The sequence below is a fragment of the Anser anser genome, assembly GCF_964211835.1.
Source record: "Anser anser genome assembly, chromosome: 1".
In the NCBI taxonomy this organism is placed as follows: Eukaryota; Metazoa; Chordata; class Aves; order Anseriformes; family Anatidae; genus Anser; species Anser anser.
The window spans coordinates 47,011,615-47,020,560 of NC_139720.1; the positions used below are offsets into that span (position 1 = coordinate 47,011,615).

Here is an 8,946-nt window from a genome sequence, read left to right on the forward strand (position 1 = left end):
GAATGAGTGCCTCAGCAAGCCTCATGCTGCATCGGATAAGTCTTTGAGCACCACCCAGAATCTAACTGCAATGAGTGGAAATATTTTTTCTTTTCTTTAATAAATTATACAGCTCCATTTCATTCTTTATTAAAAGAAAACTAAGGTCAAAAATCAAAGCACACCAAATCAGAAAAAAATAATAATAATCCAGTGCAAAAATGATAATGAAAGGATTTTCAAATAGCACATTCTTGTGGATGTACAGGGATATATAGCTTGGCGTTTTCAAAGCAATTAAAACAATTAGGGTGAAACCAACAAACGGAATAAGTGATTTTTTTAAACTGCCTAGTGAAATCCAGAGCCATGTTCTTGAAGTATCAACTCCCATTCAGTGCCTGTGTAAATTCAGTGTCCAAAATGGCTGCCGTGCAAGATCTGACATGATGAAACAGGGTTTCCTGAAAAAAAGGCAGTGGACTAGAAAGGAGCATCCCAAGCTTGCAGCTTGAGGCACAGCAAAATGCCAAAGGGCTGATCCCCAGGACAGGGGTCCCTGCACAGACACCCAGCTAGGGAGCACTGTGGGGTGAGGACCTTGTCTGCTTCTGGGTGCTCACCCCAGGTGTGGGTGAAGCATTGCTGGGAGCTGGAGCATTAACTCCCCAGAACCATTGTGGTGCTCAGGACACTCACTTGGGAATGGGATCTCTAATGTTTCGGTGAGGACAGGCCTAAATCAGAGCAATAGGAGGCTGCCTGATTGTTTTGGATGTTTCTGCTGGCTTTTGGAGGCCTCTCTAATCTCCTTTGCCGGGGGATCACAGAATCACAGAACTGTAGGGGTTGGAAGGTACCTCAAGAGATCATCGGGTCCAACCCCCCTGCCAAAGCAGGTTCCCTAGAGCAGGTTGCTCAGGTAGACGTCCAGACGGGCCTTGAATATCTCCAGAGAAGGAGACTCCACAACCTCCCTGGGCAGCCTGGTCCAGTGCTCCGTCACCCTCACTGTGAAGAAGTTCTTTCGCACGTTGGTGAAAGGGATGTTGGTGGGGAATGAGCATGCTCACAACAGCTCCTTACGGTTGTGGGAGCCTACACTCATATAAAAACATTTGCTCCTCTGTACTTAGTGTTTAAAATGGGATTTATCATTCAGCTGGAGAACAGCAGTACAACTGATAACCAGGGTGCCACAGAGAGTGCTAACTGGTCAGTGTGGAAAACCCATGGTGTGAGACTTGTTTTCCTGAAAATTCTTGTAGTTTTAATCATACATGTTTGGGCTTATTTTGCAGGTCTATTTCTATTCAGCTTTTTCTCATGCCATTAAAAATCAGCTCAGCAACAGTACCTGGCTCTGTAAATAAACCTGAGGCTAGGCCAGGAGCAATACCAGTTTAATGTCAACAAAGAATCAACAAAGAAGCTGGTATATATTCTTTCATATTCTCTGCCCTTTTTCCCCCTCCTGCTTTTTTTTTTTTCCCAAAGATATTTCTTTATTTTAAGCAACTGAACAAATGATTGGAGAAGACAGAGTGCAATGTGATATCTTTGTAGCACATTGCTTAATATCCCAGGTGTAATCAATTGAGACAATCTCTAGCAGTGGAGAGTTTACATAAGTCAGCCTGATGTCAGGAAAAACTTAAATTCTTCTGCCTTCTAAAAAGCTTTTTTAAAAATGTGTATTTTTTTTGGCCAGAAATTTAATGTGAACAGGTGCTTTCAAAGACAGTATGCATATATACTCTGGCATTTTCCCCCCCTTTGTTATCATATAATGCTTGGCTTTATGATCTTTGGAACTACCTAACATTAGATCATTTCAAAGCTACATCTGTTGGTTTCAAGGTTAAGCTAGGTGTTACAATACAGTACTGCTAAAAAGTTAGCTATAGAAATACCTTGACCAAGGTAAGGTCCACTTTATGAACAAGTTATTGTCTTGGAATATTGAACGGAAACGAGAAGAGATAAGCTACCCTATGAGGATAGTTACAATAGCTTCAGTATGATAACACTAAAAGACTGTGTCTTTACACTATTTTTGAGTCTGCATTCATGTAACCAGCACCTCATCCTAGCATTGATGCTGCCCAGTCAAAGCTCCACAAGATCTCTCCACTGCATCTCTGTCGATGCAAAAGATAAGCAGGGCTGGGTGAAGTGGGGCCCTGGGCACGTCTTGTGCAAGATCCCCCATCAGCATCACATAGCTGGAAACTACCAGTGTGTTGAAGCATCTCAAAGTGAACCCTCCAAAAACAGTGCTGAGAGATTATCAAAGACCCTTTCAGCCGACTGCACAGGCCAGTAAACAAAAGTATTTTAGTTGCATTTGCAGTGGTTATTTTAATTCCACCAAATTAAATAAACTAATACTAGTCTAACTCCTGGCAATTTTCATCTTATCAATTTACCTTGTTTGTTTTGCATAAAACTACCTCTTATTCCATCTAGGCTATTTATTAGATCAGTTTGTGATAACAGAGATGCTTGAGAAGTGGGCAACTACGTAGGCATTTGTTTTTCATGTCAATAGCCTGAACCCCAATCTCAGGCTGGGGCAGATTAGTGCTCGTACCAGATAGCTCTACCAGGACCATGGGTTTCAAAAATTCTCCTTAGGAAACAGAAGTTTCATTAGAGGTTAGAAATATAAATTGGTGAAGTGACAGATTCTATGATATGATGGAAGCTCAATTATAAGTGGATAACATAATATAACAAGTGCAGATGAAATCCTATTAAGGTCTGAAAATCCAATATCTCATCTTCCTGACTTTTAATTGATCTTTACACATACTGTCATTGCAGTCAAATATTTGAAATGATTCCTGTACACATAAACAAATGTAAGCACATTAACTCTGTTAATAATTTTAACAAGTAATTTGTATTTCCCATTAGACTGTCTTACAATTTGCTTTACTATAATTAAAGATATCATCAGTGATAAGCTTTAATGTATTATTTAAAGTCTGCCTGTTTATAAGATTTGCTTTTATCATTAACTGCTGGTTGATAAGATCCACACATACCTTCATTAAGAAATTATATTTTATGTCTAAAACAAATAGGGTGTTCAGGTAGGGAAGGACTGCTGATTTTTTTTTTTTTTTTTTTAAACAGAACCTAAGTATGGATTTTTCTTCCTAAGGTTTATCTGTGGTTAGGCAAGCAAGTTCATTGCACCAGTAAGTAATGGCTTTCAGTCTGCTTTACCAGAAAAGCAACAGAGTTGCTTAACAGCATATCCTTCATTTGGCATAAAATTGCATGTCTCCATGATATCTACAGTACTGAGAGAAGGGAGGAGTTCTTCACATGAAGATAGTTATGGAAACTTACTATGGAGCAAAGTCGCAGGTCACTGTGCTTTTGGGTAGGATGAAAAGCCTAAAAATGGAAATTCTTTTGTCTGGGTTTCTCAAAGCCCAGACAGCAGCGGCTTTCAAAGACCTAGCCAGAGAAACAAATGGATACCATGCAATGTGGAGCACTGCTTAAATCCTTTGCAAATACTGTGCTGTTTATACTCTTCCAAATCAGATACAAAACACCCCTCCTTTACTCTTCAATAACACAATGGGAATCAACAGACTACCCGCCTCTGCCCCTGTTCTGTTTTACGCAATTGTTATGTGCCTCTTAAAAGCAAAGTGCTCTTTACAGACTTTTGAGATTATTTCTTTCACATTACTTGCCAAGAAGAGAAAAAGAATTAATATGTATGTTTCCAGCTTGAGGTCTGAACTATTTACTTGTGGTACAAATGTGACATTTGGGAGTCTTTCTTTTTGTATACCCAACACCACCACATTGTAAACAAAAGCAACTTTTGACACCAGCTATGACTAATCCATTGCTTTAGTTCAGTAAGTAGAACATACGTTCAATTCATAACCAAACAGTTGAAATTACCCTGTGAGGCTGGAAAATTGATGAGCAGTTTAACAAGTTTTTTTTTTTTTTTTAATAAAAAAAAGGTTATGCGAATTCTAGGCAGCAGTAAATACCATCCCAGCGAATAAACTGGCAGAGTAGGTGGAGGTGAAAGAAATTTTCCTTAGTTTATTTTTCACTTGTGGTTTTGTTTGAAGTCTTGTCGTTGTTGCTGTTTTTTGTTGTTGTTTGGTTGTTTTTTTTTGTCCTCGATTTTATTTTAAGGAATGAAACACTTATTCTCCAGCCTCAGCACCTGCTGCTTTATTGTTCTTATTTTTATGTAGAGAGGAGATGATTTGGACCTTAATTAAAATTGGGATCACTTCTTGCCATGGAAGTTTATTAAACATTTTACTAGCAAGAAGTAGCATGCAGTAAAAGTTTCTTTTTCTATTATCTTGATGACACTTTCAAGATTCTTCTATCAGATGAAAAGAAGGCCAAAAAGACATAACTGGCAAGTAATAGATGAATGCTCTTCCATTCTGTGGCACTCAGAACAGCAAAACTGTTTGTATCTTCCTCTCCCGAGATCTGTTACCCTTCCTCTGTAACTTACATTTTCCAAACTGTCAAGAGGAGAACAGATTCAAGTATAACATTAACAGAGAACTGTTTAACTATTTATGCTGCTATAATTTTGTATTGATTTTATGTAAACTTTTAACCAAACACAGATTGCACTGCTTAAAGAAGACTTTTGGGAGTTCCTAATAAATTGCCTTTCCAATCTTTAATGGAGCATTAGTAATTATCGGATACAATGTGATTTAAAGTCATTTAGAAGCCACAGAACAGTAGTTTGATACAGTACATTTCTGTCTCCCTAACAAATTGTGTCACATGCAGTTTATATCTGACAAAATACTAAGAAAAGTACTGACAATAATTTATCTTGATTGTAAAATTCTATGTTATCATCAGGACATTGTATGTTCCATAATGTATTCATTGTTAACAATAGTGATTTAAGCATTTCTACAGGAAAAATAATTAGCAGAAGTATGGGCAGATGCACAACAGAAGCAGGAACTTGTACCTATTTTCAAAAAAAATCTAAGCCAAGGGAAAGAAACCAAGTGCAGAGCAGGTAAGAAAACAAATGCATGAAAACACTTTCCTGCTTGCAATAGTCAAAGTTAAAATTGGCTGCCCATTGAAGGATTCAAGGAAAGAGAGATTATTATTCTAGAGTTAAGACAGAAATTCTGGTGATAACCAAATCTTTAAACTTTCCATCAGTTGTGCATTAACAGCCGAGGGGACCCAATGAATGTGCATCACTGGATGACAAGAGTATATGCACCACAGGAAAACGAGAAGCTACTATGACATAGCAGCTGAACACAAATGCTTTGGAGGGGATACATGAATGGCCTGACAAGTCCTCTGTGCCTTACCTGTTTTGTTTCCAGTCCTGATAACACCTCAGATACTTGCTTTAGATACAAAAGTCTTCAGTGATTTTTCCACAGTCCCCCTGATAGTTCTCTGGCATGGCTGGTTCAAGGAGGCTGACTGTACAGTGAATTGATGACCCACTGGGGAAAAAACTCACTTTGTTGTTACTGCCTTTTTTTTTTTTTTTTCCCCACTGACAATCCCTGTATCTTCAGTAGCCTGTGCCTAAGGCACTGTCTTTTTATTAGGCACCCCATAGCTATGAGCAATGGCCCCATCACCTCAGAGTTGCACAGAGGCCAAACATAACACTGGTATCCAGCATGATAAGGGTGCTACAGCTTTCAGTCCATCCCACCATCATTATCACAGCTCACAACATACACAGACAACTCATAATGCTCGCTGTCCCCCTTTGGTGTTGCTCTCCTCTTCACTGCTCATCCCCATGTGCCACGAATCCCCTGTCCATGTCCCGCTCAGCTGCTGATCCCCCATGGTTCAGCCTCCCATGCCTGTCTTTTGTGCATCCAGCTCCCACCTATAAGTATTTCTACATCCAATGTCTGAATCACATCTTCAGTTTCTTTTCTCTGCTAGCCACTTCCACTTTTTCTATCTGACTGTTACTGCCACTCAATTCTCTTTCATATTTCCACTCTATCCACAGCAAGCACTGCCCAGGCCTGCAATAAATTTCATCTAACCCATTTCTTTTTCCTTCCATCAATCTATCCTGATGCCTTTTATCAGTTTCCTCCCTAGGGAATTACTTGCCCTTTACTTGGCCCCTATAACACTGTTGGAGTAACTGTATTCCTAGCAAGTCTCCCCATCTATCTTCAGCATTTATGGTACTCAGGTCATTACAGAACATAGGCACCACTACCTTTCCCCAGATCACCAGTTACCATTGGAGCCACTTCCATACCATTCAACCCATTAATCACATATTTTATTAGTAGTCTCATTCCTTTCTCTCTACCTCTACTTCATACATACATTTCCATACCTTTACCAATCTATAAACAAAAGAACACACAAGAAGTCCACGCAGATTAAAAGAAGCCTGGAAAACTTGAGTTTGTAGATATTTTCTGCCAAGCACAGCTGAACAAGCTGTCGTTAAGAGCAATGCCCCCCAATTTCTTTGCAGATCGTCAGATTCCCGTCCATGGTGCAGGGCCCAAAAAAACTGGTCCATCAATTTGAGCAGTCAATAAATGGGGTCTTCTGCTTTATTTCTCCATTTGTTGGAGCAGACAAGAACAACATGATTAAGCAAACATTTTCAAGAATTAGGAGATATTTTTCTTTTTTAACATTCATTTTGTGGTATGTAATATATCTCAGAGGTCATGGGCTTGACTCTATAAAGCAGAAATCCCACAAATATTCCGTACAGCCCTCGCTGGTGGGAAGAAGCAAAAACATTCGCAGAAAGCAAGCATCTAGCCTACCTCATCTATTACCTCAGTCAGCTTATTCCCATGTGTGCAAGAACCTTCTTAGGTAGATCTAAAACTAGACAGTGATTGATTATGGAAAGAACTGTTATATAACTTAGACATTATCTTAGTTTCCACAACCCTAATCACAAAGTTCCAAATGCATTCAAGTGACAAACCAATTTAAAAACAATTTGACTCCCAAGACAATCACAACAGGGAAAGACTTTAAACTGAGCAGGTATTACAATGCAATTAGCACAATTAACCCTTTGTCACAGCAGCAAATCAAGAGTTTCCACCTCTTAGTGTTTCTTTAAAAAGTCTGTGATTGGAAAATTGACTTCCAGCAGGGAGGAGTTAACACTATGGCAATCTCTTCCTTACAGATTTTTAACAGTCACCAGGTGGCAAAATCTATTTATACACCATATGTTTGTAATAGGATCTCAATTTGTAAGATACAACATTAAATTTCTTGAATGAATATACTGAACAGAATAGCATGACAACTGGAGCTGAAATAACATGATGAAACATATTAAAATTGGTGTTAATATAATAATCATCTGTGTTTTGTTCCATATGGCAATTTATGATAACAGCTAAGCTAAACCTCATCTGTTTCTTCAAAAACTGAATGTAATAAAAGAAGAAAGTTCATGATCATGAACTTCTGCCTCCAAGTCACATTGTGTATATTTAATAATGAATGTATAGCACACTGGATTTCTATATGATGTGCACCAAGTTAAAATGCAAGCTTTTCCTCATGGAAAAACTAGGATTTTGGATGCTCCGTATCCCCTGACTTACTGAAGAGCCTTGAGGAGGGGACAGCTGGCAGCAGAATGGCCAACGGCAACATAAAGGACTGATCTAAATTTTTCCTGCTCCAAAGATCCTGTCAGTACAGGGTACACCTGATTCTGCAGCAATGACAAGACAAATGGTATATTCCACACATCTAACAGGTGTGCTATGCTACCCTTCTGCTTGTACTGAAATGCGCTGACAGTACAGCAATGGGGAACATTTGTCTTTATCTTTATAACAACTGACAGGATGCATGATTACCACAGTAAGGGTATTGGAAAAAAAAAAAAAAAAAAAAAGAGTTCTGTCCATGAGCCTAGTTATTAGTTACATGCTGAAATGCTGACCAAGTCTAGCAGAGTAGGAATTATTTGTAAAATTGCCTTCAAAAAACATTATCTCCCACTCCGCTTCCAATAAACATCAAACAGATCTCACCTGCACTAGCTTTTCATATTCTTTTGTTAGCATTTATGGCAGTTTGTTAACTTAGACAAGTTCAAACTATTAATGGTCACCTAAAATTCATCACATCTGTGATTTTATTTCTTCAAACTTTGAAAAAAATCTAAATATTATTATATATATATATGTTTTAATCAACATAAAAATCTCATGAATGTGATGAATTCACCTGTCTGTGAATTTGCCCACTGTGGGCAAAATACGTATATTGTGTTAGTCTTTGAAGGCAAACCTCTCCTGGGATACATTCAAGGGAAATATAACTGTTGAGCCCAATATTCAGTCAGAGGGCCCTCGTTTGGGCATCCACCTCACATCTTGTATTGCACTGAAATACATAAAGAAAGGGTCTAGGCTGTCAGTTTCTGCCATACACATTAGCAACATTTCTTATATCACCCCTTTAAATAGTCCAGTATCACTGAACCATCCTCCCTACAGTGGGTGAATTCCCCACTTGCTGCCTGCAAGTTAACCCGGAGTGTAACCTTTGTAACTTCTATGAATACATTGATGTGTGAATATAATCTGTCGATTGTTTAACAGCATAGTCCTGTGTGAAGTGCAACAAATTTGCTGCATAAACAGCTCTAGGCTTCCCATTTGGATCTAGGAGCTGAAATACAGAAGGGTAAGCATTTATGCAACCTGAGAGACTTATGTTAGCTACACGAATAAAGAAGATTAGGAACATTTCTTATTCCTGTCAATTATAATTTAAGCTTCATGAATTGCCTCAGAAGGCACTGTAAAGGCAAATGTGGGTTTTTCCCTACCTATGCAAGTATAACTTCAGCTAACTCCTTTCTGCAAGGAAATTGTAACTACAATACAGCTAGCTGGGACTCGGGCATGGCTTCTTCAAGGATGTGGATTAAGA

The 8,946-nt window shown here is 38.7% G+C and overlaps 1 long non-coding RNA gene across 1 annotated transcript; it reads right to left on the reverse strand.

Moving 5' to 3' along the window:
- Positions 1-2,119: 2,119 nt before the first annotated feature.
- Positions 2,120-8,561, reverse strand: LOC310883712. Its single transcript, XR_014573678.1, has 3 exons — positions 6,798-8,561; positions 5,337-5,477; positions 2,120-4,505 (listed from the first exon to the last, which is right to left on the reverse strand). It is a non-coding gene; the product is annotated as an uncharacterized lncRNA (long non-coding RNA).
- Between the last annotated feature and the right edge of the window lie 385 nt (positions 8,562-8,946).